The sequence below is a fragment of the Microcaecilia unicolor genome, chromosome 1 (genome assembly GCF_901765095.1).
Source record: "Microcaecilia unicolor chromosome 1, aMicUni1.1, whole genome shotgun sequence".
Taxonomy (NCBI): domain Eukaryota; kingdom Metazoa; phylum Chordata; class Amphibia; order Gymnophiona; family Siphonopidae; genus Microcaecilia; species Microcaecilia unicolor.
The window spans coordinates 771,968,787-771,993,358 of record NC_044031.1 but is presented as its reverse complement, the minus strand read 5'-3'; the positions used below and the strand labels follow the sequence as shown (position 1 = coordinate 771,993,358).

The 24,572-nt window shown below is 43.5% G+C and overlaps 1 pseudogene; it reads right to left on the bottom strand.

Moving 5' to 3' along the window:
- Positions 1-353: 353 nt before the first annotated feature.
- On the bottom strand, positions 354-23,317 carry LOC115460708 (annotated as a pseudogene).
- Positions 23,318-24,572: the final 1,255 nt, after the last annotated feature.

Sequence of the window (24,572 nt, the reverse complement as noted above, 5' to 3'; positions counted from 1 at the left end):
GAAGACCCTCCACATATATAAAACCAAAGCCATCCTTCCACTAATACTACCACTACTACTACTAACCATTGTGAAAGAGCCCGAGTTAGGGTCTCCAATGCATTGTCCCAGGAGAACATCTACAGCTTTTCCTCCTCGCACCCTGCCTCTGATGTCCTCTTGACAACTGGCTTCTTGGAGAGGTATCTCTTCGCAAGAAGGGTACATATTGCACATTAAAATCCAGGTTGGGGCTTGTGTAAAAAGTTTCAACATGACATGCACATAGGCATCTGTCTTCATCCTTGCATTACAATTTTGCCACAGGGTGTTCTGTAGGATGAGGATTCTGTGAGCTACAGGGTTTGTAGATTTCATGATTTCATTGTGCAAATAGGAATTACAATGACCAGGATGACGGTGCAGGCAGCAGCTGCAATCAGTGCTGTCATTTTGCAGACCTTAGCCCTGCGAAACTCAGCTTCTTTTCGCTTCAGTAAAGAATCGTAGCCGGGGGTATAAATGTCTTCCATCCAGTATTCTAAGTTGTTTGGGTTTAAAGACTCTTGGTTCTGAAATTGGAAAACAGAAGGTTTTTTAAATCCTTTCACTTTTTCTGAACTAAGTTATGATTACTTTGAAGTGATTCTGATGGCACATACTGTATCTCTGCCTTTTCATCTGCCCCACGTATAAACTAGGTAACATTTTGCGAGGATCTTTCAAATCCAGTTTATTTATTTATTAGCATTTATTTACCAACTTTTTGAAAAAACTCACCCAAAGTAGTAAACAGCAAGAATAAGTTAAAGATAAGCAACACAAAATTACAGCAGTTAAAATAATTCACATAACGGTACATAGTAACATAGTAGATGACGGCAGAAAAAGACCTGCACGGTCCATCTAATCTGCCCATGATAAACTCATGTGTATACCTTACCTTGATTTGTACCTGTCTTTTTCAGGGCACAGACCGTATAAGTCTGTCCAGCAGCATTTCCCGCCTCCCAACCACCAGTCCCGCCTCCCATCACCGGCTCTGGCACAGACCCCGTATAAGTCTGCCCTCCCCTATCCTAGCCTCTCAACCACCAACCCCTCTTCCCCCCGCCACATAGTATAGTATCGTATGCTACTTAAATTATCAACACAATATGCAATAAAACATCTTAACAGACAGCATAGGGTGTGAGCATAGGTGCAACATATGGATAAAATAGAGTAACAGCAGTTAGAAAATAAGGGGACTTAACATTTCTAGAGCGCTACTAGGGTTACGCAGGCTGTACAGTTTAACAAAAAAGGACAGTCCCTGCTCAAAGGAGCTTACAATCTAAAGGACGAAATGTCAAGTTGGGGCAGTCTAGATTTCATGTATAGAGGTATAGTGGTTAGGTGCCAAAGGCGACATTGAAGAGGTGGGCTTTAAGCAAGGATTTGAAGATGGGCAGTGAGGGGGCCTGGCGTATGGGCTCAGGGAGTTTATTCCAAGCAATGGGTGAGGTGAGGCAGAAAGGGCGGAGCCTGGAGTTGGCGGTGGTGGTGAAGGGTACTGAAAGGAGGGATTTTGTCTTGAGAGCAGAGGTTACGGGTAGGAACGTAAGGGGAGATGATACTCCAGACTTCGTTCCTTTTATCTTGCGGCACCTTATGCCTGGAACCGTCTTCCCGAACCCATACGTCTAGCTCCATCTCTACCTGTCTTCAAATCTATGCTGAAAGCTCACCTTTTCACTACTGCCTTTGGCTCCTAACCGCTACTCATTTGCCCTCCTCCCCTGTTCCTCTTTACCCTGTAATTTCCTTGCCCGTAATGTCTTGTCTGTTTGTGTTACCTAGATTGGAAGCTCTTTGAGCAGGGACTGTCTCTCTATGTCAAATGTACAGCGCTGCGTGCGTCTGGTAGCACTATATAAATGCTATTAGTAGTAGTAGTAGTCATAGCCTGCCCAACCGTGACCTTCCCCAAGTGCCTCCCCCTCGAATTCAGCCCCGGATCAGCCATTAACAAGATTGTATCTTCTGCTGGTGCCTACCCCCCACTGAGCCCGCTCACTTCTTTTCTTACCGGCTCTGCCGGAACCTCCCCCTGTAACTTTCTGCACCGTATGTTCTGGCAGCAGAGCCTGGGGCTGTGACTGTGAGCCTGAGTGTTGCAGCATGCCGCTCTTTTCAGTCAGTCACGAACCGAGCCAGGGAGGGAGGTGGAGAATCTAGCAAGCTGGTAAGTGTTGGAGGGGGGGAGGAGCGGGAGGAGTATTTGGGTCTCATTTGCTTTGCTGAACAGGAGAGGGTGGTTGTAAACGAGAGTCCTAGGAGGAGATTTAGCAATGCATTAACACATGGTACTGCCTGGTCACCCGATTATGAAAATATATAGATGCTTCATTCAGCAATTCTTAAGACTTTTTTTGTGAAATAGGAAATGATGGTGACTGGTGAGGGAGGAGAAACAGAGGGGTGATGATGAAGGGAGGAGAGAAAGATGGGGAGAGATGTTGGATGGTGGTGTGGGGGGAAGACAGTGGGGCAGTGTTGGATTGGGGCAGAGAGAGAGAGAGAGAAGTTTTATAAGTTAAAATAAAAATAAATATTTTATTTCATGCAGATCTCTTTTGTTTGAACATAACTAAATGGTCTTTAAGCCCCTAATGCAGTCCATTGGTTTTCTTATATTTTGTTCTTGTGATGACTTATACTGTGCCAAAATTGAAAACTCTTATCTCTAACTGGTCATTAATAAAAGGAGCTCATTGTGAACACTATACACCCTAAAAGGTTGTTTTGTGGCTGTACCTGAGGAATTGTGATATTATGATCCCTTGTTTCAAATTGTTGATGGTCTGTGTTTTCCATATGGGTGGTATATTAAGGTCTGCCCAGTGTAATATTTACAGTGCTGCCTTTTCATGCATAATGTTTTTGCTCTTTGAGTCCTCGGAGTTAGTGCTGTTATGGTACAGTAAGGTTCTGAGTGTGTTTTTGCACGTTTGTGCATAATGTTTGTGGTTGAGGGATTGTGTGTTGGCCTTACTGAAATGGATGGAATTAGCAGTGTTTAATAATTGATAACATTTTTGAATAGTATACATTGGTTAGTATATGCTTTGAGCAACCACTTTATTCTTTGACATGTGGTACATATCTAATATCTAAATTTAATAAAAGGTATTAATTGTGACTATTTTATTTTTACTTTTTTTTCTGTGTGTTGTCTAATTATAGATGTAAGCCCCATCCCTGGCACCACTCCTAACCCCGCCCCCTTTAGCTCCCCAAGCCGTTGGGCCACCGACCGCCTATGCCTGAAGTATAAATCAACATATGCGTCAAGTTTCTCTTACATATGCACACAGCTCTGGAATTCTCTACCAAAACACTTGAAATCTAAGAATAATCATCTAGAATTCCGAAAAAAACTAAAAACTCACCTGTTCAAGAAGGCATACCCCACAGAACTGACACAAATACCGAATAATGAAGTATGGCAATTTAATCAGGAAACTGACAGTAACTCAACCCCGACGCACGATCACCCTGACATTTTGTATGAATCACGCCAACCTATTTACCGATACTTCTTTACTGTATTTGTCACTGTAACAGTACCCCTATAACTGTATTTGTTCACAGCGGAGTCTGTAACCACCTCTCCGGAACTATGTAAGCCACTTTGAGCCTACTAATAAGTGGAAAAAGGTGGGATACAAATGTAACAAACAAATAATTAAAATACATAAATATTCCACCAGTGTCGTTATGTTCTATTAGCCCTTTCCTCAAGTCACTTCATTGACCCCCTATCCATTTTTGCATACAGTTCAAACTCCTCTTATTGACTTACAAGTGAATTCACTCTGCAGCTCCTCAGTATCTCTCCACTCTTATCTCTCCCTACACCCCTTCCCGGGAGCTTTGTTCGTTGGGTAAATCTCTCTTATCTGTACCCTTCTCCTCTACTGCCAACTCCAGACTCCGTTCCTTTTATCTTGTTGCACCATATGCCTGGAATAGACTTAGCCCACCTTTTTGATGCTGCTTTTAACTCCTAACCCCTATTCACTTGTACATTCCTACCTTAGTAATTCCCCCATTCCTTATTTGTCCTGTTCGTCTGTCCTGGTTAGATTATGAGCTCAAGTGTACAGCACTGCGTATGTCAGTAGTAGCGCTATAGAAATAACAACTACTAGTAGTACAACTGAGCAAATCTGCTTCCCTGGGCCAAGTTTGCCTAAAACAATCATGTAAATGAATGCACAGATGTTTCTCCAGTCTTTGCCGTATACAACCAACATCCTGTTTGTCTTCCCTCTTCTGATTTTGCTATGGAAGCTCCTACAGCCAAAGATTTTGTTTGGCACCTAAAGCAAATCTGGAAGCATGTGAACTGCAGCTTGGCGAAGACCATTGCACAACAAAAGAAGTATGTTAGACAGCTACTACTACTACTACTTAACATTTCTAGAGCGCTACTAGGGTTACGCAGCGCTGTACAATTTAACAAAGAGAGACAGTCCCTGCTCAAAGAGCTTACAATCTAATAGGCAAGTGAACGGTCGGTCCGATAGGGGCAGTCAAATTGGGGCAGTCTGGATTCACTGAACGGTAAGGGTTAGGTGCCGAACGCAGCATTGAAGAGGTGGGCTTTAAGCAGAGACTTGAAGACGGGCAGGGAGGGGGCTTGGCGTAAGGGTTCAGGAAGGTTGTTCCAAGCATAGGGTGAGGCGAGGCAGAATGAGCGGAGCCTGGAGTTGGCGGTGGTGGAGAAGAAGCTACTGTAGACTAGAACCTCAGTAGGCAACAAAGACTGGTTGTCCATGAGGAATATGTAACTAAATCTCCCATGTACTAAATTTGGCCCTAAATTCATCTGTTTTTTTGTCATCACAGAAAAGATAAATCCAGTTGTGGGGTACCTTCATCTTCCAGACTCCTTAAAGCTACCATCCACTTTCCATTTGTCCTTACTGAAACGTTTTGAGCCTGATCCTTTTGGATCTCATTCTGGTGGATGGACATTTTGAGGTGGAGGCAGAACACCTGGAGGAGATGTCTTGAATAGATTCATCTAAACTTCATGTTCCTGCCCTCCTATAAATATTTTGGCATAACATCTAGTGGGTTGCCTGGAGGCCATCCCTGAAAGGAGGTATTATGGGGTTCTGCAGTCAGCCTGCAGTTCACTTAGGGGTCCTTTTATGAAACTGTGACAAAAAGGGGGCCTGTGTTGGCATCGGTACCTGTTTTTAAGATGCACCAAGGCCCCATTTTACCACAGCAGGTAAAAGGCAGGTTTTTATTTTTTTTAAAGAAATGGACGTCACTTGCCATGTACCCATTTTGGGTGGGAACACTTACCGCCACCCACTGAGATGGCAGTAAGGGCTCCTGCACAACCCCAGCAGTAACCATCAGTGAGTGCTGGTGCTACAAAATAAAAATATTTTTGTTGCGCTGGAAATGGCGCGTACTGGAGGTGGGAACTAGCGCTGGGCTGCTGTGGTAGCCCGGCAGTACATCCCTTTTAGCCGCTTTGTAAAAAGGCCCCTTAGTTCAACTGTATACAACCTGAATGTAGATGAGATCACCAGATGATCAGCTATATGCAGAAGGTCTCCCTTCCTTTCGCTTCCAACATCTATTTATACAGTTCTGATGGAGACAGAAGTCCTTGAAGCTGGCAAGCTCCTCCCCAGTTTATGGATCACCTGACCCTGGGAATCATTACAAAAAGTCATGCAGCATAAGCAAACTGAATTCTGGAGTCTCAGGCTCCAAATGGTCCAGTCCTGTGAGTCCTGACCTTGCTTTTATTGACCTGTTGGTGGACAGGCCCTGAATGTTTATCACAACTTGACCATGAGTCATTGCTCCAATACATAATAGGCAGATATTGTTACAGCTACCCAACTATTGCATCAGCCAAGTTGGCAGGGGAACTTCCTGCACACCTTGACAAAATCTTACCAAGTCGTCATGACCTTACACCATGTCTACAGTCTTTAGTGCAATATTGCAAGGAAGTTTTCATTAGGTAGGTTCTGAATTGTAGTTCCACATATTGTAATACTGTAGTACCAATGCTTTATAGTGCTATGTAGGGGGGTGTTATCCCTACAATGTTACTGAAAATCTGGGAACATTACCTCAGTACTAGCCAGATAATGCCACCAATGCAAATTACTATCTGTCATAGCCCGGGCCGTCTCCCACACCCTGATTCATCTGTAAGCTATGGCAGGGGTTGGGGGGGGAGGGGTTCTGCAGCCTCTGCAGAGGGCTCCTGGGCTGGTCCGTGAGTGCCTAAGGCCACTGGCACCACTTTCTTCAGCTCCTATGGGAGCTCATCTGCTCCTGTCTTATGCTGCTGGAAGCTGGCTTCCTTAGGCAGGTGTTTGCATGCCAGCTGTTAATTTAAAGGGCCTGCTGCAGGGAGGACATAGGATGCTGCCTGATGATGTAATCACAGCAGGACTATTTCAGGGGCCCAGAACGTTTCCTATGTTGTCTTCGCAACATCATCCTACCTTGCCTTGCTTAGCTGTGTGTTTTCCTTGCCTTGCCCCTCGCCTCAACGTTCCAGTCTTCAGCCCTGGCCTCAGCGTTGCTATCTCCAGAGCCATCCCAGGTCCCGATTCTGCATGACCAGGTGTATATGTGTTTAGTAATTAGGAACAACTACTTACTGCACCCAGAGAGCTGGTATATGTGGCAGATACCCTTGTAACTTTGTGTAAAGTGGTAGAATTCTACGCTAGCTGGACCTTTTGTCTTACCTAGTTGGGCAGTTCTTATATTTATTGTAACTAATGGTAGCTGGATGGTTATGATCTGGAGGAGCCAGTTCAACGATATCAAGAGAGAAGGAGGAAATAAGAGAAATTATGGGAACAGTTCTATAAACAGAGGAATAGTATGTAATGTAGACTAAGTTAGACTAACTTGTAGTTCCAGCGCCGCGAGCTTTCCTTTGTCCCCTGAATTTCTCGTATACTCTTCAAAGGTCCAGGATGGTTGACCACGTTTCACTTCAGTAATGTTGGTCAGCCTCATGTCTGTGTAAAGTGGGTTGCTCTTCATATGTGACTTCAGTGACGCAGGGTAGGGGTGTGGACTGAAGACCTGTTCAATCAGAAAGGAGTCTTTCGGATGCTTCGGCATTCTGTGGCCTTGAGGGGTTCCTGCCTGCAATAGATATGAATATTATGTCACAAACCATACATTTTTACAACACTGAAGAATACAGCAGAATTTCTGGAGGTATAATTTTGTGTATGAAAGAATATAATGGCTCTTTCTGCTCCTGTGTGCTTGATGGTCGCAGCAGACTTTTCGTTTTATCATTTTTGTCTTTTGTGTCTGTAATATGTATTTTATTGCTGCTTTTTTTTTGTATGACATAAAATTTTTTTTTTTAGTTCCTAACAAATTCTGTTTATTTTAATTATTTATTACATTTGTACCCTGCTCTTTCCCACATACAGCAGGTCCAGTGCGGCTTACATACTAAAAGAAAGCATCTTACATGGTAAAGAATACAGTAAAAACAAGGAAATGTAGGAACAGTATTATAAATTGTGATGATCATAACTACTTACGTTATGAAAGGCATTACAAAGGACATGTGAAAAGAACGTAATGAACTAGAATAGGGAAGGTAGACAAGGATATGATAGGTGAAAGGGAAGGAGAATGGGAGGGAAATGGTAAAGGATGGAAGGAAGAAGATGAGGGATTGAGTATAACATTGGGGTCAGAGTAAGCGTCGATGTCTTAGCAGGAGTATCGTAGGTGATCTGGTGGAATTAAGCTGGTCCATTAGGGTAAACTTGCTTGAAAAAATGGGACTTTAACATTTTCCTGAAAGGTAAATAGTTATTAATAGCTCGGATGGGTCTTGGGAGAGCGTTCCAAAGTTGACTATCCAGAAAGGAGAAACTGGATGCATAGTATGTTTTGTACTTGACACCTTTGCAGTTTGGGAGGTGTAGATTGAGGTATGTTCGCGATGACATTGTTCTATTTCTAATTGGGAGGTCAATCGGGTTGTTTGCGCATTAAAATAATAAAAGGAACTGTGAAATGTAGATCTCAGTTACTAAAGCATAGCAAGTGCTAAATATTACACATCCTATTTTATATCTATTAGTGCAAAGTAATATCTGTTAGCACGTGCTAAGCTTAGTAAAAGGACACTCAAGTAACCAAACCCCCTGCTTAAATATTCAGTTAAATCCCTAACCACTGTTGTAAAAACTTGCTGTAGTGCAGTTAGGCAGCTTAATTTAAACAGACATTTATATTCCTCTTGTGTCCCAAAAGATTTTTAAAAATGAAAATGGTTCTCTTTTCTACCTTTGTCTACTCTTCATCTTATTTCTCTGTTCTCCATTTTTCTAGTCAGCCTTCTAAGTTCTTTTTCAGGGTCTCCTTTTCATTTCTTCTCTCCTACTGTTTTCTTTCATTCCTCCTCTACATGTCTCTGACACTATTTCCTTTTTTAAGTTTTTCTCTTATCTCCCTCTCTACTCACTCATATCTATTTTACCCCTCATTTTCCTGTTTTTCACCTTTGTCTCCACATTTTCATTTTTTTTAAATACGTTTTCTAAAACGTTTTAGAATACATAACACAGAATACCAAAAACCATAGAACATCACTTCTGACATGCGGCAACTCTTCAACATGTGACTAGATAACATATCACCCCAATAATCCTCCCCCAACCCCCCCCCCGAAACATTAATTCCCAATAGAAGGGGGACAAAGCATCAGTAAGTACAAGGCATTGCAAGTAGGAGTGGATGCCCGGAAGCTCATGGTGCTTCCATGACACAGCCAATGCTAAATAGGCTGCTGTGGGCCTATATTAAGCAAACAGCCCACCAGAGGTTTTTCAAAGGCAATGCCCAAAATATCAGAAACCAAGGCCATGACTAAGTCCTAATAAGCCTGCGCCTTAGGGCAGGACCATCAAATATGTAGAAATGTTCCCTGCTCCCCCCCTCACAATTCTTCCAACAAAGGTCACTTCCCTGGCGTCTGTTTACGCTTTCCAAAAATACTAGGACTAGGGGGTATGCGATGAAGCCACAATGTAGTAAATTTAAAACAAATCATAGAAAATCTTTCTTCACTCAATGTGTAATTAAACTCTGGAATTTGTTGCCAGAGAATGTGGTAGGGACGGTTAGCTTAGCGGAGTTTAAAAAAGGTTTGTACGACTTCCCAAAGAAACAGTCCATAGACCATTATTAAATGGACTTGGGGAAAATCCACTATTTCTGGGATAAGCAATATAAAATGTTTTGTACTTTTTTGGGATCTTGCCAGGTATTTGTGACCTGGATTGGCCACTGTTGGAAACAGGATGCTGGGCTTGATGGACCTTTGGTCTGTCCCAGTATTGCAATACTTATGTACATAGCTTTTAAGCATGCAGGAGTACAGTACCAATGGTACAACATTTTATAGGCATTTTCTACCAAATTGGAGGCAATGAAGACCCTAAGTGACTGATGCAAGATCTGCTCCCACTCTTTAGGCTCAAAGGTGGCACCCAAGATGACCTCCCAAGCCTCCCAGTATTACATTGGTACAGGTATCTGGCACAATAGTGCCCTATAAAATCTAGTAATACTCTCTCTACCACTACCCCCTTGGAAAGTCTGCTCCAGTAATATGGAATCAAGAAGCAATTCTCCCCAAGCCCATTGCCAAACAAAGTCAACAACTTGTCAAGAAGAAAAAGTCTTGCAGACCCAGGCTGAACTCCTCCTGTAGATTCTGCTAACCTACTGCAATTCTGCCCTTCACAAACTGAGCCAAGGTGCAAAGCCCTTTCCCTGTCCACATTCTTCTGCCCTGGTGAAACACTCTCCGCAACAAGTAGGGGGGTCGTTACAAAATATTATTTGCCCTTCAGCAATTTAAGACGAGTTTTGATCCAAAGTGTAAGTGTGAAACGCAAGATGGGATTATCTAGGTGTCTCAATTGCCTTAATTGATCCAAAGGGAGCCAGGGAACTATCCCCAATGGATACTGCTCTACCAAGCTTTGTTTATGGTGATCCCAAAGCCAGTTAGGAGTAGATTTGAGTTGTGCTGCTTGAAAGTAGAACTTAAAATTGGAGATGGCCATGTCTCCTTGGTCCCTGGGCTGGAACATCATATGACGCTGAACCCTAGGATGTTTCCTCTGCCAAAAATAACTAAAGACTCTGCGATGGAGCCTCCAGAAGAACACTTCTGGGAGTGGAATAGGCAAGGCTGTAAATAAATACAAAAGTATCACTATCTTGATAGCTTGTATTATTCCCACCCAGATGGTGTTCAGGGTATGCCATCTATCCAGATCTTCTCATAAACTTTCCAATAGAGAGGGATAATTGGCCTGATATAATAAATCTAAGCTATTAACTCCCAAATAATGTAAATGAAAGGTGGCCCATTGAAAAAGGAAATCCCGCTTGATAGCCATGTATTCTGCCTCTGTAAGCGATAGCTGAAGAATCTCCAACTTAGACTTATTGCTAGAGAAACCTCAAACCACCCAAAGGCATCTAAGATATCACCACCTCTGACAGTGAAAACAAAGTGTCAGATAGAATAAAGAGCACATCATCTGGAAAAAGCAATATTTTTTTCTGGAAGCTCTTGCATGTGATGCCCAGCCTCATTCTGGAGAGTCATTTGCACTAATGGCTCCATCGCCAGGGCAAAAAAGAGGGGACAGTGCACATCCCTGACACACTCCTCGAGCCAGACCAAAATGATCTGTGTAAGTGCCATTAATACAGAGGCTGGCCTCCAGGTTGGAATATGTAGTCCAAATCCAATGTAAATATCTCTCAGAAATGCACACTTTCTCCAGGGTACAAAAGAGGTAGGGTCTGCCCTATCAAAAGCTTTTTCAGCATTGATTCCTAAGAGGAACACCGACTCCCCTCCCTGTGCCGCTCCCCAGAGTAGATGGAAAACTTTTATAATATTGTCAAACATTTGGCGCCCTCTAAAACGCCCACTTGATCATCATGAACCAGCTGCGGCAAATACATCTGTAGCCGCCTAGCCAAGATCTTAGTGAAGATCTTGTAATCCATGTCCAAAAGCTGCATGGGCTGATATAATCCACAACTATCGGGAGTTTTCCCGGGCTTTAAAAGCACTGTGATGCTGGCCTGCTGCCAAGTATCCAGTAGAACCGCCCCCTTCGTCCAGCTATTAACCTTGTCAGTGGGGGTACTAGATATGCCCTATAAATCTATAAAATTTGTTAGTAAATGTGTCAAATCCTGGGGCCTTTCCCAGGGGCAGATCCTAAATAGCCCATTTGGTCTGCTCTTCCGTAATCGGAAGCGATAACTGAATAGCCTTGGCTGGAGAAAGCTGAGCTCTCAAATCATCAGGTTAGCTAGTCCAACGGTAAGGGTCCAAGAAAAAGAACCCAGAGGCTCGAGTTGACTCATAGTGGGCTTGCCTAGAGGAGGGAAGCACTAGCTGACAGCAGTCCAGAGACTTCCGAATGTGAGAAGGGGTATAAGGAATGATTGAATGATAGTGTGGATTACCATGATGTGAGCAAGACTAAGAATTTTAAATTGTATGTGAAATGTCACAGGAAGCTAATGAACCTGAATTCAGAGGGGAGTGATTTGAATTGCTTAGCATTAAACTAGGTGAACAGCTGTATTTTGTAACATCTGTAGGCCCTAATAATCTAATAAGATCCGCACCCAATCATTTCAAAACAGACTTCACGAACCACGTAAATCACAGGCTTCAAAATGGGCTCTTCCCCACGGATAAGGGAAACATCCTACTCACTCCGCTACCAAAAGATGCTAAGAAAAGCACAATGGACCTAACCAACTACCGCCCAGTAGCATCTATTCCACTTACAACTAAACTCATGGAAGGCATAGTGACGGAACAACTTACTGAATACCTAAATAAACATTCAATTTTGCACAACTCTCAATCAGGATTTCGGTCAAATCACAGCACCGAAACTGTTCTAGTGTCCGCAATGAACTCATTTAAACAAGCAATTGCAACTGGCAACAACATACTACTCCTACAATTTGACATGTCCAGTGCCTTTGACATGGTTAATCATGAAATACTATTACATATACTAGAATACTTCGGAATAGGAGGCACAGTTCTCAAATGGTTCAAAGGATTCCTGACCACAAGATCATACCAAGTAACAATGAATGCGGATAGATCACCCCCATGAACACCTGAATGTGGAGTTCCCCAAGGATCCTCCCTCTCGCCAACCTTATTCAACCTGATGATGATACCTTTGGCCAAACTGCTAGCCAATCAAGACCTCAACCCCTACATATATGCAGATGACGTCACAATCTACATCCCGTTCAAACATGATCTAAATTAAATCACCAACGAGATCAACCAAAGCCTCCAAATAATGCACTCCTGGGCAGAAGCATTCCAACTAAAACTTAATGCAGAAAAAACACAATGTTTTGTACTCACCTCACAACATAACACAAAACACTTCTCTACCATAACCACACCATACTGTTCTCTCCCTGTCTCAAAAAACTTGAAAATTCTTGGAGTCACCATTGACCGAAACCTCACTCTCGATGACCACGTGAAAAACACGACGAAAAAGATGTTCTACTCCATGTGGAAACTGTACCCTGGTACAGTCAATGGTAATAAGCAGTGCTTTTTTTGTACAAAAAAAGGTGCCGGTACTCATTATGGGCGGGGTCACCACATATGGCTCCACCCCTATGATAGCCACACCCACATTAACCACACACCCTATACCAGCCATGGCGCATATAAACAGACATCATTGAAAATATTATAGTACTATAGAAGAAAAAAATAACGTGATTTTTTTTCATGATAAATAATCTCTGTAAGCTCTTACAGCTCCAGTATACCCAGTGCAAAATAAGACAGCCAATGTAAATTCTCAAATTGGACATATTACAAACACTAAAATGAAACTAAAATGATTTTTTTCTACCTTTGTTGTCTGGTGACTGTTTTTCTTTCCATATTGGTCCCAGTCTGTGATTCTGCTTTCCTTTGTTTTCGCTTAACTCTTCTGTGCCATTTGTCATTTTTGTCTCCTTTTTCTTTGCTTTCTTCAATATTTTTCAGGCTCTCCCTCTGTCCAGATTTAATTCATTCTTACTATCCATTCTTTAATTTCCTTCATCTACCTGTGGCTTTTCATCTTTTCCTCACCCTTGTTCTCCCCATGCCCCTTCCTCTTATTCTCCAGTCTTTCTCTATTCCCCTTTTCCATCCAGCAGCTCTGCTTTCTCTCCCCATCCTTCCAGTGTCTCCCCTATTTCTTTCTGCATTCTTCCATCCAGCGTCTTCCCTCTTTCTCTCCCCATCCTTCCGTTTTCCCTCTCTCTCTCTCCCCATCCTTCCATCTGTTTTCCCCCTCTCTCTCCCCATCCTTCCATCTGTTTTCCCCCTCTCTCTCCCCATCCTTCCATCTGTTTTCCCTCTCTCTCCCCATCCTTCCATCTGGTTTTCCCTCTCTCCCCAATCCTTCCATCTGTGTTTTCCCTCTCTCTCCCCATCCTTCCATCTGTTTTTCCCCTCTCTCCCCATCCTTCCATCTGTTTTTCCCCTCTCTCCCCATCCTTCCATCTGTTTTCCCCTCTCCCCAATCCTTCCATCTGTTTTTCCCCTCTCTCCCCAATCCTTCCATCTGTTCTTCCCTCTCTCTCCCCAATCCTTCCCTCTGTTGGTTTCCCTCTCTCTCCCCAATCCTTCCCTCTGTTGGTTTCCCTCTCTCCCCAATCCTTCCCTCTGTTGGTTTCCCTCTCTCTCCCCAATCCTTCCCTCTGTTGGTTTCCCTCTCTCCCCAATCCTTCACTCTGTTGGTTTCCCTCTCTCCCCAATCCTTCCCTCTGTTGGTTTCCCTCTTTCTCTCTCTCCCCAATCCTTCCCTCTGTTGGTTTCCCTCTTTCCCTCTCTCCCCAATCCTTCCCTCTGTTGGTTTTCCCTCTTCCCTCTCTCCCCAATCCTTCCCTCTGTTGGTTTCCCACTCTCCCCAATCCTTCCCTCTGTTGGTTTCCCTCTTTCCCTCTCTCCCCAATCCTTCCCTCTGTTGGTTTCCCTCTCTCCCCAATCCTTCCCTCTGTTGGTTTCCCTCTTTCCCTCTCTCCCCAATCCTTCCCTCTGTTGGTTTCCCTCTCTCCCCAATCCTTCACTCTGTTGGTTTCCCTCTCTCCCCAATCCTTCCCTCTGTTGGTTTCCCTCTTTCCCTCTCTCCCCAATCCTTCCCTCTGTTGGTTTCCCTCTCTCCCCAATCCTTCCCTCTGTTGGTTTCCCTCTTTCCCTCTCTCCCCAATCCTTCCCTCTGTTGGTTTCCCTCTCTCCCCAATCCTTCCCTCTGTTGGTTTCCCTCTTTCTCTCTCTCCCCAATCCTTCCCTCTGTTGGTTTCCCTCTTTCCCTCTCTCCCCAATCCTTCCCTCTGTTGGTTTCCCTCTTTCCCTCTCTCCCCAATCCTTCCCTCTGTTGGTTTCCCTCTTTCCCTCTCTCCCCAATCCTTCCCTCTGTTGGTTTCCCTCTCTCCCCAATCCTTCCCTTTGTTGGTTTCCCTCTTTCTCTCTCTCCCCAATCCTTCCCTCTGTTGGTTTCCCTCTCTCCCCAATCCTTCCCTCTGTTGGTTTCCCTCTTTCCCTCTCTCCCCAATCCTTCCCTCTGTTGGTTTCCCTCTCTCCCCAATCCTTCCCTCTGTTGGTTTCCCTCTCTCCCCAATCCTTCCCTCTGTTGGTTTCCCTCTTTCTCTCTCTCCCCAATCCTTCCCTCTGTTGGTTTCCCTCTTTCCCTCTCTCCCCAATCCTTCCCTCTGTTGGTTTCCCTCTTTCCCTCTCTCCCCAATCCTTCCCTCTGTTGGTTTCCCTCTTTCTCTCCCCAATCCTTCCCCCCCCCCCCCCGCGACACTCCGGGCGAGTCCTGCACTTAGTTTTTTTTTTTTAAGACTCAGAACGTGCGAACAATGCAGCCGGCAGCGATTGAAAGAGGCTGTCTGGGCTGGCGTCTGCGTCAGAGCTTCCCTCACCCTCTGCGAGTCCCGCCTTCGTTGTTACAACTTCCTGTTTCGCGGGACTCGCAGAGGGTGAGGGAAGCTCCGACGCAGACGCCAGCCCAAACAGCCTCTTTCAATCGCTGCCGGCTGCATCGTTCGCGCGTTCTGAGTCTTAAAAAAAAAAACCTAAGTGCAGGACTCGCCCGGAGTGTCGCGGGGGGCGGGGCGGGCAAAAAAAGGTGCCGGTACGCCGTACCGTTGCGTACCGGCACAAAAAAAGCACTGGTAATAAGTCATCTGGACTACTGCAACGCATTATACGCGGGCTGCAAAGAACAGACTATCAAAAAACTACAAACTGCCCAGAATACTGCGGCCAGACTCATATTTGGAAAAACTAAATATGAAAGTGCAAAACCCTTAAGAGAGAGGCTCCACTGGCTCCCACTTAGGGAACGCATTACGTTCAAGATCTGCACGATTGTTCACAAAATCATTCACGCAGACGCCCCAACCTACATGCTAAACCTCGTAGACTTACCTCCAAGAAACGCCACAAGATCATCCCGCAAATTTCTCGACCTGCACTTCCCCAGCTGTAAAGGACTAAAGTACAAGCAGATGCATGCTACCACATTCTCATACCTGGGCACGCAATTGTGGAATGCACTGCCTACAGACCTGAGAACAATCGACGAAACAAATATCTTTCGCAAATCTCTGAAGACATATCTCTTCAACAAGGCATACAATGAGAACTAATAGCCACAATAATTCACCCGACAACCCACTCAGTCAAGATAGCTCACCTAATATAATTACCTTAATCAATCCTTTCCTTCCTCTTTCTACCCTTATTTAACCTCTGCACAATATTAAATGTAACTGTCACCCTGCAATGACAATGTTAACAAAACTATGTAAGCCACATTGAGCCTGCAAATAGGTGGGATAATGTGGGATACAAATGCAATAAGTAAAATAATAATAAAACCAGCATAAACTGTGTTACAATAATCAAGCTGTGAATTTAAGGCATGAATTAGGGTGTGTAATGAAGCAAAGTACAGAAAATGTCAGAGCATAGCCTACGGAGCCAGAAGAAACCTTCTGCTTATCCCAGAAATAAGCAGTGGATTTTCCCCAAATCAATTTAATAATAGTCTATGGACTTTTCCTTTAGGAAGCCGTCCAGACCCTTTTAAAACTCCACTAAGCTAACCGCCTTTACCACATTCTCTGTCAACGAATTCCAGAGTTTAATTACGCGTCGAGTGAAGAAATATTTTCTCCAATTTGTATTAAATTTACTACTTTGTAGCTTCATCGCATGCCCCCTAGTCCTAGTATTTTTGGAAAGACTAAACAAACAATTCACGTCTACCCTTTCCACTCCACTCATTATTTTATAGACCTCTATCATATCTCCCCTCAGCTGTCTTTTCTCCAAGCTGAAGAGCCCTAGACCCTTCAGCCTTTCCTCATAGGGAAGTTGTCCCACCCCCTTTATCATTTTCATCCCCCTTCTCTGTACCTTTTCTAATTCCACTATATCTTTTTTGAGATGTGGCGACCAGATTTGAACACAATATTCGAGGTGCGGTTGCACCATGGACCGATACAAAGGCGTTATAATGTTCTCACTTTTATTTTCCATTCCTTTCCTAATAATACCTAACATTCTATTTGCTTTCTTAGCCACACACTGAGCAGAGAGTTTCAACGTATCTTCAACAACGACACCGAGATCCCTTTCTTGGTTAATGATGCCTAACGTAGAACCTTGCATTACATAGTCAAAATGATGAACAAAGATGTAGGCTTTCTATCCCACTATAAACCATAAAATTCTACTGCTTTGTCACTCTCTTATCTGCCATACATTGCTCTCTCTCTCACCCACCCAGCTCTCCTTGTCTCTCACCCACCCAGCTCTCCCTTTTCCTTTGAGACTGTCATTGGTCATTTGAGACTACTCCTTGATACGCTGTCTTCATTTGGATTCCAGGTCTCTGTTCTTTCCTGGTTCTCCTCCTACCTCTCGCTTCGCACCTTTAGTGTACACTCTGGTGGATCCTCTTCCACTTCTATCCCTCTACCAATCAGTGTACCTCAGTGTTCTGTTCTTGGTCCTCTCCTGTTCTCCATCTACACTTCTTCCCTTGGCTCACTGATATCATCCCATGGCTTTCAATACCATCTCTATGCTGATGACTCCCAAATCTACCTCTCTACCCCTGAAATCTCAACCAGCATCCAGACCAATGTATCAGCCTGCCTATCTGATATCGCTGCCTGGATGTCTCAACGTCAAATGTCAAACACAAACTCTTCCAACTCATGAATAAATTATTAAATACTACTCCAGTCACCAACAACAGCAAAGACACACCAGGAGCTAACAACTTGGCGAAGTACTTTAAGGAGAAAATCATACAACTACGACTTAAAATACATGTCAGCCCCATCGACTACACTGCACTCCTAGAATGCCTAGACCCAGACCCTGGAGTTTACCCAGCAGACAGGATCTGGACTGAATTCACAATTCTACCGGAAGACCTCATCTTACAAACGCTTAAAAGATTCGCCAAATCTCATTGCAAATTAGACATTTGCCCAAACAACCTCATGAAGTCAGCCCCTCAACAATTTATAACGGACCTAACAAACCACGTAAACTTTATGCTACAAAACGGACTCTTCCCAATGGAGAAAGGTAACATTTTACTCACCCCCATACCCAAGGATGCAAAGAAAAATGTCAGCGAACTAACGAACTACAGACCAGTAGCATCCATTCCCTTAATTACCAAAATAACAGAAGGTATGGTGACCAAACAACTTACAGAATATCTAAACAAGTTCTCAATATTACACGATTCCCAGTCAGGATTCCGCGCCAATCACATCACTGAAACCGTATTAGTCACACTCATGACAAAACTCAAACAACTGATTGCAAACGGGAATAACATACTACTGTTACAATTCGACATGTCAAGCGCATTTGATATGGTTGACCATGGAATTTTATTACACACCCTTGAATACTTCGGCATTGGAGTCAATGTTCTCAACTGGTTTAAGGGGTTCCTAACTACACGCTCTTATCAAGTGACATCAAATTCAGTTACATCAGCTACATGGACACCTGAATGCGGTGTTCCACATGGATCCCCTCTCTCACCGACCATATTCAACCTAATGATGACACCTTTGGCCAGACTACTATCGAATCAGAACTTAAACCCACATATATATGCTGACGATGTAACGATCTTCATCCCATTCAAACAAGATCTAAGGGAAATCTCCAACGAAATCAAGCAAAGCCTACACATCATGAACTCCTGGGCAGATTCATTTCAGCTGAAACTAAACGCAGAGAAAAGCCAATGCCTTGTACTCACTTCGCAATACAACAAGAATAAATTCACCACCATCAACACACCTAAACTAAACCTACCAGTTTCGGACACCCTAAAAATTCTTGGAGTTACCATTGATCGACACCTAACACTTGAGAATCATGTGACAAACATAACCAAAAAGATGTTTCACTCAATGTGGAAACTAAAAAGAATTAAACCATTTTTTCCAAGGTCTGTCTTCCGCAATCTGGTACAATCACTAGTACTCAGTCATCTGGACTATTGTAATTCACTATACACTGGTTGCAAAGAGCAAATACTTAAAAAACTCCAGACAGCCCAGAACACAGCAGCCAGACTAATATTCGGCAAATCAAAATATGAATGCGCGACACCCCTACGAGAAAAACTACACTGGCTCCCACTTAAAGAACGCATCACGTTCAAACTTTGTACCCTAGTCCACAAGATCATCCATGGAGACGCCCCAGCCTACATGTCAAATCTAATAGAACTACCACCCAGGAACGCAATAAAATCTTCTCGCACATTCCTCAATCTTCATCCTCCAAATTGTAAAGGTCTGAAATACAAATTGTTGCATGCATCTACCTTTTCCTATATGAGCGCACAGCTATGGAACGCAACTTGAAAACGGTCCATGAACTGGCCAATTTCCGCAAACTACTGAAAACTTATCTCTTCGACAAGATTTATCACAAAGATCAACACACGTAACTGTACAATCTTTAATATATATAGGAATGTCTTATAACGTCTTTTGCTGTAATACAACCATGTACTTCACCACCATGTAACCCTAACCCTCCATAAACCAAATGTATATTCTTTTCTACTTCCAATATCCACGACGAATTGTAAGCCACATTGAGCCTGCAAAGAGGTGGGATAATGTGGGATACAAATGCAATAAATAATAATAATAATAATCTGAAACTTAGCATGGCCAAAACCGAGCTTCTCATCTTTCCCCCTAAACCTACCTCTCCTCTCACCCCTTTCTCTATTTCTGTGGATGGCACTCTCATTCTCCGGGTCTCATCAGCTTGTAACTTTGGGGTCATCTTTGACTCCTCTCTCTCCTTCTCTGCTCACATTCTTCAGATTGCCAAAACCTGTCGTTTCTTTCTCTATAACATCAGCAAAATCCGTCCCTTCATCTCTGAGCACTCTACCAGAACCCTTATCCACACTCTTATCACCTCTCGTCTTGATTATTGTAACCTGTTTCTCACCGGCCTCCCTCTTAGCCATCGGAGCACTTGCTCAAATAGCATCATAGCACATATCTATAAGCTCCCTATACCTGAATTCTTTATTTGGAAACTTTTCAGACCCTTTTAAAATTCTTTAAATATTTATTTTTGTTGGTAGGTGTCCTTGCAGGTCTCCCTAGCCCTCACAGCGCATGCGCATAAATTTGTGTCATTTGTGGGCTTTCTGTAACCACCTCACTTTCCCAGCAGCCTTTAGGGCTATATTCTTAAACATGCTCCATTTGCGCATAGCGATTGCACAACTACGCTGATTGCAGAACAATTTAAATTTTCAAAAAACAGACCCTTTAATCTGGTTTTTCCCACATTATATTTTAAAAACTACTACAACTACTACTACTTAACATTTCTAGAGCGCTACTAGGGTTACGCAGCGCTGGACAGATTAATAAAAGGACAGTCCCTGCTCCAAGGAGCTTACAATCTAAAGGACGAAATGTCAAGTTGGGGCAGTCTAGATTTCCTGAATAGAGGTATAATGGTTAGGTGCTGAAGGCGACATTGAAGAGGTGGGCTTTGAGCAAGGATTTGAAGATGGGCAGGGAGGAGGCCTGGCATATGGGCTCAGGGAGTTTATTCCAGGCATGGGGTGAGGCGAGGCAGAAAGAGCAGAGCCTGGAGTTGGCGGTGGTGGAGAAGGGTTCTGAAAGGAGGGATTTGTCTTGAGAACGGAGGTTACGGGTAGGAATGTAAGGGGAGATGAGGGTAGAGAGGTAGGGAGGGTGATGTAGCATTTCCCAAGCTACAAAGCAGCTCTGAAGTCATCAAGGCTTTTTAAACAACTCCGCGTACGCATATGATGTCACAGATGACGTCACTGCATATTGCAATGCCCCACTTGCTCCCAGCAACAATCTTGAGCCAAAACCAGGCCCAACACATCCTGGGCTTTCCTGAATGCCCCTCCCAGCTTCTTCTTTCTTCAGGGCGGTCTGGAACAAGCTCACCCACGGTAGGACAGCAACCACTGTGACCCCCACCCGTAGGTGCTCTGAAAGCTTGCCCTAACTCTCTGCCCCCCCCCAATGTATTACATAATGCTCTCTTTGTAGGCCTTCTTGCCTACTGACTGTGTTATCTTCAGCTTCTTCAGAATACGCCTGGGAACCTCCTGCTGACATCACACTCATTTTTATAAATCATGAATATAACATGGATAACTGAAAAGTGCATTTGCAGCAGATCCCATGCAAGTGAAGCAGCTGAAGAGTTGGCCCTAGAGAAGGAGATTTGTAAAAACTAGTAGTATGCATCCCTTTTAATTACAAAAATGTGAGAAACAGCATGTATTGAATTAAAGAAGGGTGGCCTAGGCTGATGCAACAGTGCTGTTTCCTTGCAATGCCACCTACTGTATGAGCTTGTTGCAGTGGACGTCACATTACCTCTTTGATTTCCTGGACCGCTCCTTGCCTTCTGCACTCCCTTGTCTTTCTGTCCTGCTCCGCACTGCATGTTTGGCTGCTGTATGTGTTCTCCATTCTCCTGGAGAATTACAGATACTAGTGATTTTGGACTCAGCAGCACTATTTTCCTCTGTAAAAGACCTTGAGGACTGAGTTGTAAATAAGCCCTTTTTTAAGACTTTGACTTGGAGGCTTTTGCTTTTACTCTCGCTTGTATCGCAGGTGCCCCATCCTGCCTTGCTCTCCAGCTTCCCTCCCTGAGGTGTACTGTGGTGCTGACAGACCCGAGGAGCAGCACTGATGTCTGACTGGGTGTCGCTGCTCAGAGACTCTGCTCCCATTTGTACATTCACTTTTTCTGGCTGCTGAAGTTTTTCATCAAGGTTGTTTAATTTCGAAAGGACCTGTGAGATCTCCTCACGTACCCCAGAGAGAGACTCCAGTTTCTTCTCAATCTCTCCAATCCGTAGTACAAGCTTGCAAATGCTTGTCTTCAGTTCCTCATCTCTCTGGTTCTCTCCTCGGGATGATTTATTGGCTTTATTGCTACAGCTGGCCTTGGCTGCATTGTGCTCTGGAGAACTTTCACCATCTGTTTTATGCATCTGGGACAGGGAACCATTGCTGTTGTAGCAGGAAGACTGGATGACTCCAGTAGAGCCACAAATGCTCATGTCATCAAGAAACCTAAAAATATCACTGATGTCATCACTAATTATTTCTGAATCATCTTCTGAGTGCTTCCTAGAGTGACTGTCCCCATGTCGGTATGCTCCTGGTTTGCATAAATCTTTGCCTTTTCTCTGCTCACCCTGGTCAGTCTGTGTGGCAACGTTACTGTTTTGTCAATGCAGCCCAGGCTCTTCTCTTTAATGGCTTCATAGCCTCAGGTTTTTCTTTCTGCAGAGGGGAAGAGACATCCTTGGTCTTATAGCTAGCTGTCTTCCCAACAAAGCTCACCAGTGTGCTTGGTTCTGGATCCTGTGGATTCAGGTAGGGCTGCTGTTGCTCTGGGACCGACTGGAAATTTGCAGAGTGAACATTTGAATTTTGATACCGGGGGTTGTCCTCTGTTTTCTGTTAAAAAATGATCTTTCAAAATCAGGGGTTTCATCTGTGTTCAGGCTCCAACTCTGGCTGGCCATGGTGATTGCTTGTTTTGTTTCCCTGTAACTTCTTTGGGATTTGAGGGACCAAAGTAGGTGGAAGCCTGAAGGTCATCTAAACTTTCATGTTTGACACGTCTTTCTCAAGGAGGGGAGAATACACTGCATTCAGATATTGACTGCTGTGGGGCATTTCAAAACTATGGTTAAAGAAGGTTGGCTTTGAGGCCTCTCTTCTGGATTGTGGCTCTCTGTGGCCTCCATCTAGTTTGCTGTTTGAAGGTAACGCAGTGGGAGAAGAGATGGTTAGAACACTGTGGAAATCTCCCTTGAAGACACTTCTTTTCTGCCCAGAGGATTGTGTCAGAAAGGATTCATGATTGGAGAGAAACGGTTCTTTAACACTTGTGGTGATGGACAGGGAATCCTGTTCACTAATGGAATCATTCTCTGGGTTCATAGGGAAGTACGTGCTCTGCATCTCACAGGGTGGTGAGGTGCCAAGAGAGTAGGAAGCTAGTGCCTGCAGCCTGTCTAATGATTCTACTCGACCTTTAAGCTCCTTATTAACTGCAAGTAGGAAGTTGGGCTCAGCCATGGAGATGAACTGGTGGCAACTCTTGCAGTCAGTTTTAGGGCATTTGGAAGACTTTCTAATGGAATAGCCTCTGCTGCATGTAGGGTCTCTGATATCGCAGCTAGTCGGCATTCCATTAAGTTACAAGCTTCTGTCTCTGATCTACAAGATTCAACGATTCTTTCTTCTCAACTTTTCGATGTCGAGAAAGAGGAAGTTTCTCTTTAGCTATACCACCATTCATCTGTATCAGATTGAACATAGTCACTATATCCGCAGCTATCATGATTTTCTTGGATTGCTGGTTCTCAACTGAGCATCGCATTTTATCTTTGAACAATGTGGCTGGAAAGTTGGGATCAAGGCAAGCAGTATAGAAGAGTACACTCCTGAGCTTAGCCAGCTGGCATAAATCAAACCTTAAGCATAAAGACTTGCACAGATCCTGGTAGGAAACTTTGTTCTGCTTGCTATCCAGCTCCTCCAATATCTTCACAAGGAAGAGGGAGGAATCTCGGTTTGCTTCCATGACGTACTTTCAGCAAGAGGGTTTTACAGTTCTACAGAAAGAGACAAAAGTAAATATTGTAAATTTACAGAAGCGTATTACAAAGAAATATTTTTCTACCCCATCCGCTGATAAATAGTGTGCCTATTGCTCTCATATATCAAATATCAGGGTGATTGTGCTTATTTAATGGAACTCTATAATAGACATTCATGTACTATTACATCAGAATGTTGTGGAAGATTTCAAGATAGTCTTCTTGAAATACAGGAACCAGCTGTGGAAAGGCAGATGATAGAGTTTTAAATCTGATAGCATAGTACCCACTGCAAAGAAGCCTCACATATTTTCCTCAGTTTGTTCATTATACATTTTTTTAATGATTATCTACCTTAGTACATGAGTGATAAGGGAGAAATAAATGGAAAATGGAACTAACTATATGGCCAAACACACGAGGACTAACATCGCCTGCACTTATTGCAGCAGGAATTACGTGCAAAACATGCACATTTTCTGCCTCCACGTGCAATCGTTCCTTAGGTTACTCATGACTGACTAAATTTCTTACACCGTGCTTTCTATTAAGATGCTTGATGTTGGAAGTAGTATACTATGTATATTGTGTACTATTATTTGAATGATTTTACTGTTGTAATTCCTTATTGCCTATTGTCTATGACCAGGTTATTCATGCTGTACACTTCCTTGGGTGAAATGTATTCAATAAGGCTATAAAGAAATCCTAATCAACCAATAAATTAATACCAGCTTAGTGGAAGAGTATTCTCTAGCATCATGCTCTAACACTGGGTTAGTACTGGTTCAGATGGAAGAGTGTCCTTTAACACCATGGGTTAGTATTGATTTAGAGGTAAGAGTGTCCTTTAACACTATTCCCTATCACTGGGTTACTACTTGTTCAGAGGAAAGAGTGTCCTCAACCACCATTCCCTAACACTGGGTTAGTACTGGTTCAGATGGAAGAGTGTCCTTTAACACCATGGGTTAGTATTGATTTAGAGGTAAGAGTGTCCTTTAACACTATTCCCTATCACTGGGTTACTACTTGTTCAGAGGGAAGAGTGTCCTCAACCACCATTCCCTAACACTGGATTCGTACTGGTTCAGATGGAAGAGTGTCCTTTAACACCATGGGTTAGTATTGATTTAGAGGTAAGAGTGTCCTTTAACACTATTCCCTATCACTGGGTTACTACTTGTTCAGAGGAAAGAGTGTCCTCAACCACCATTCCCTAACACTGGATTCGTACTG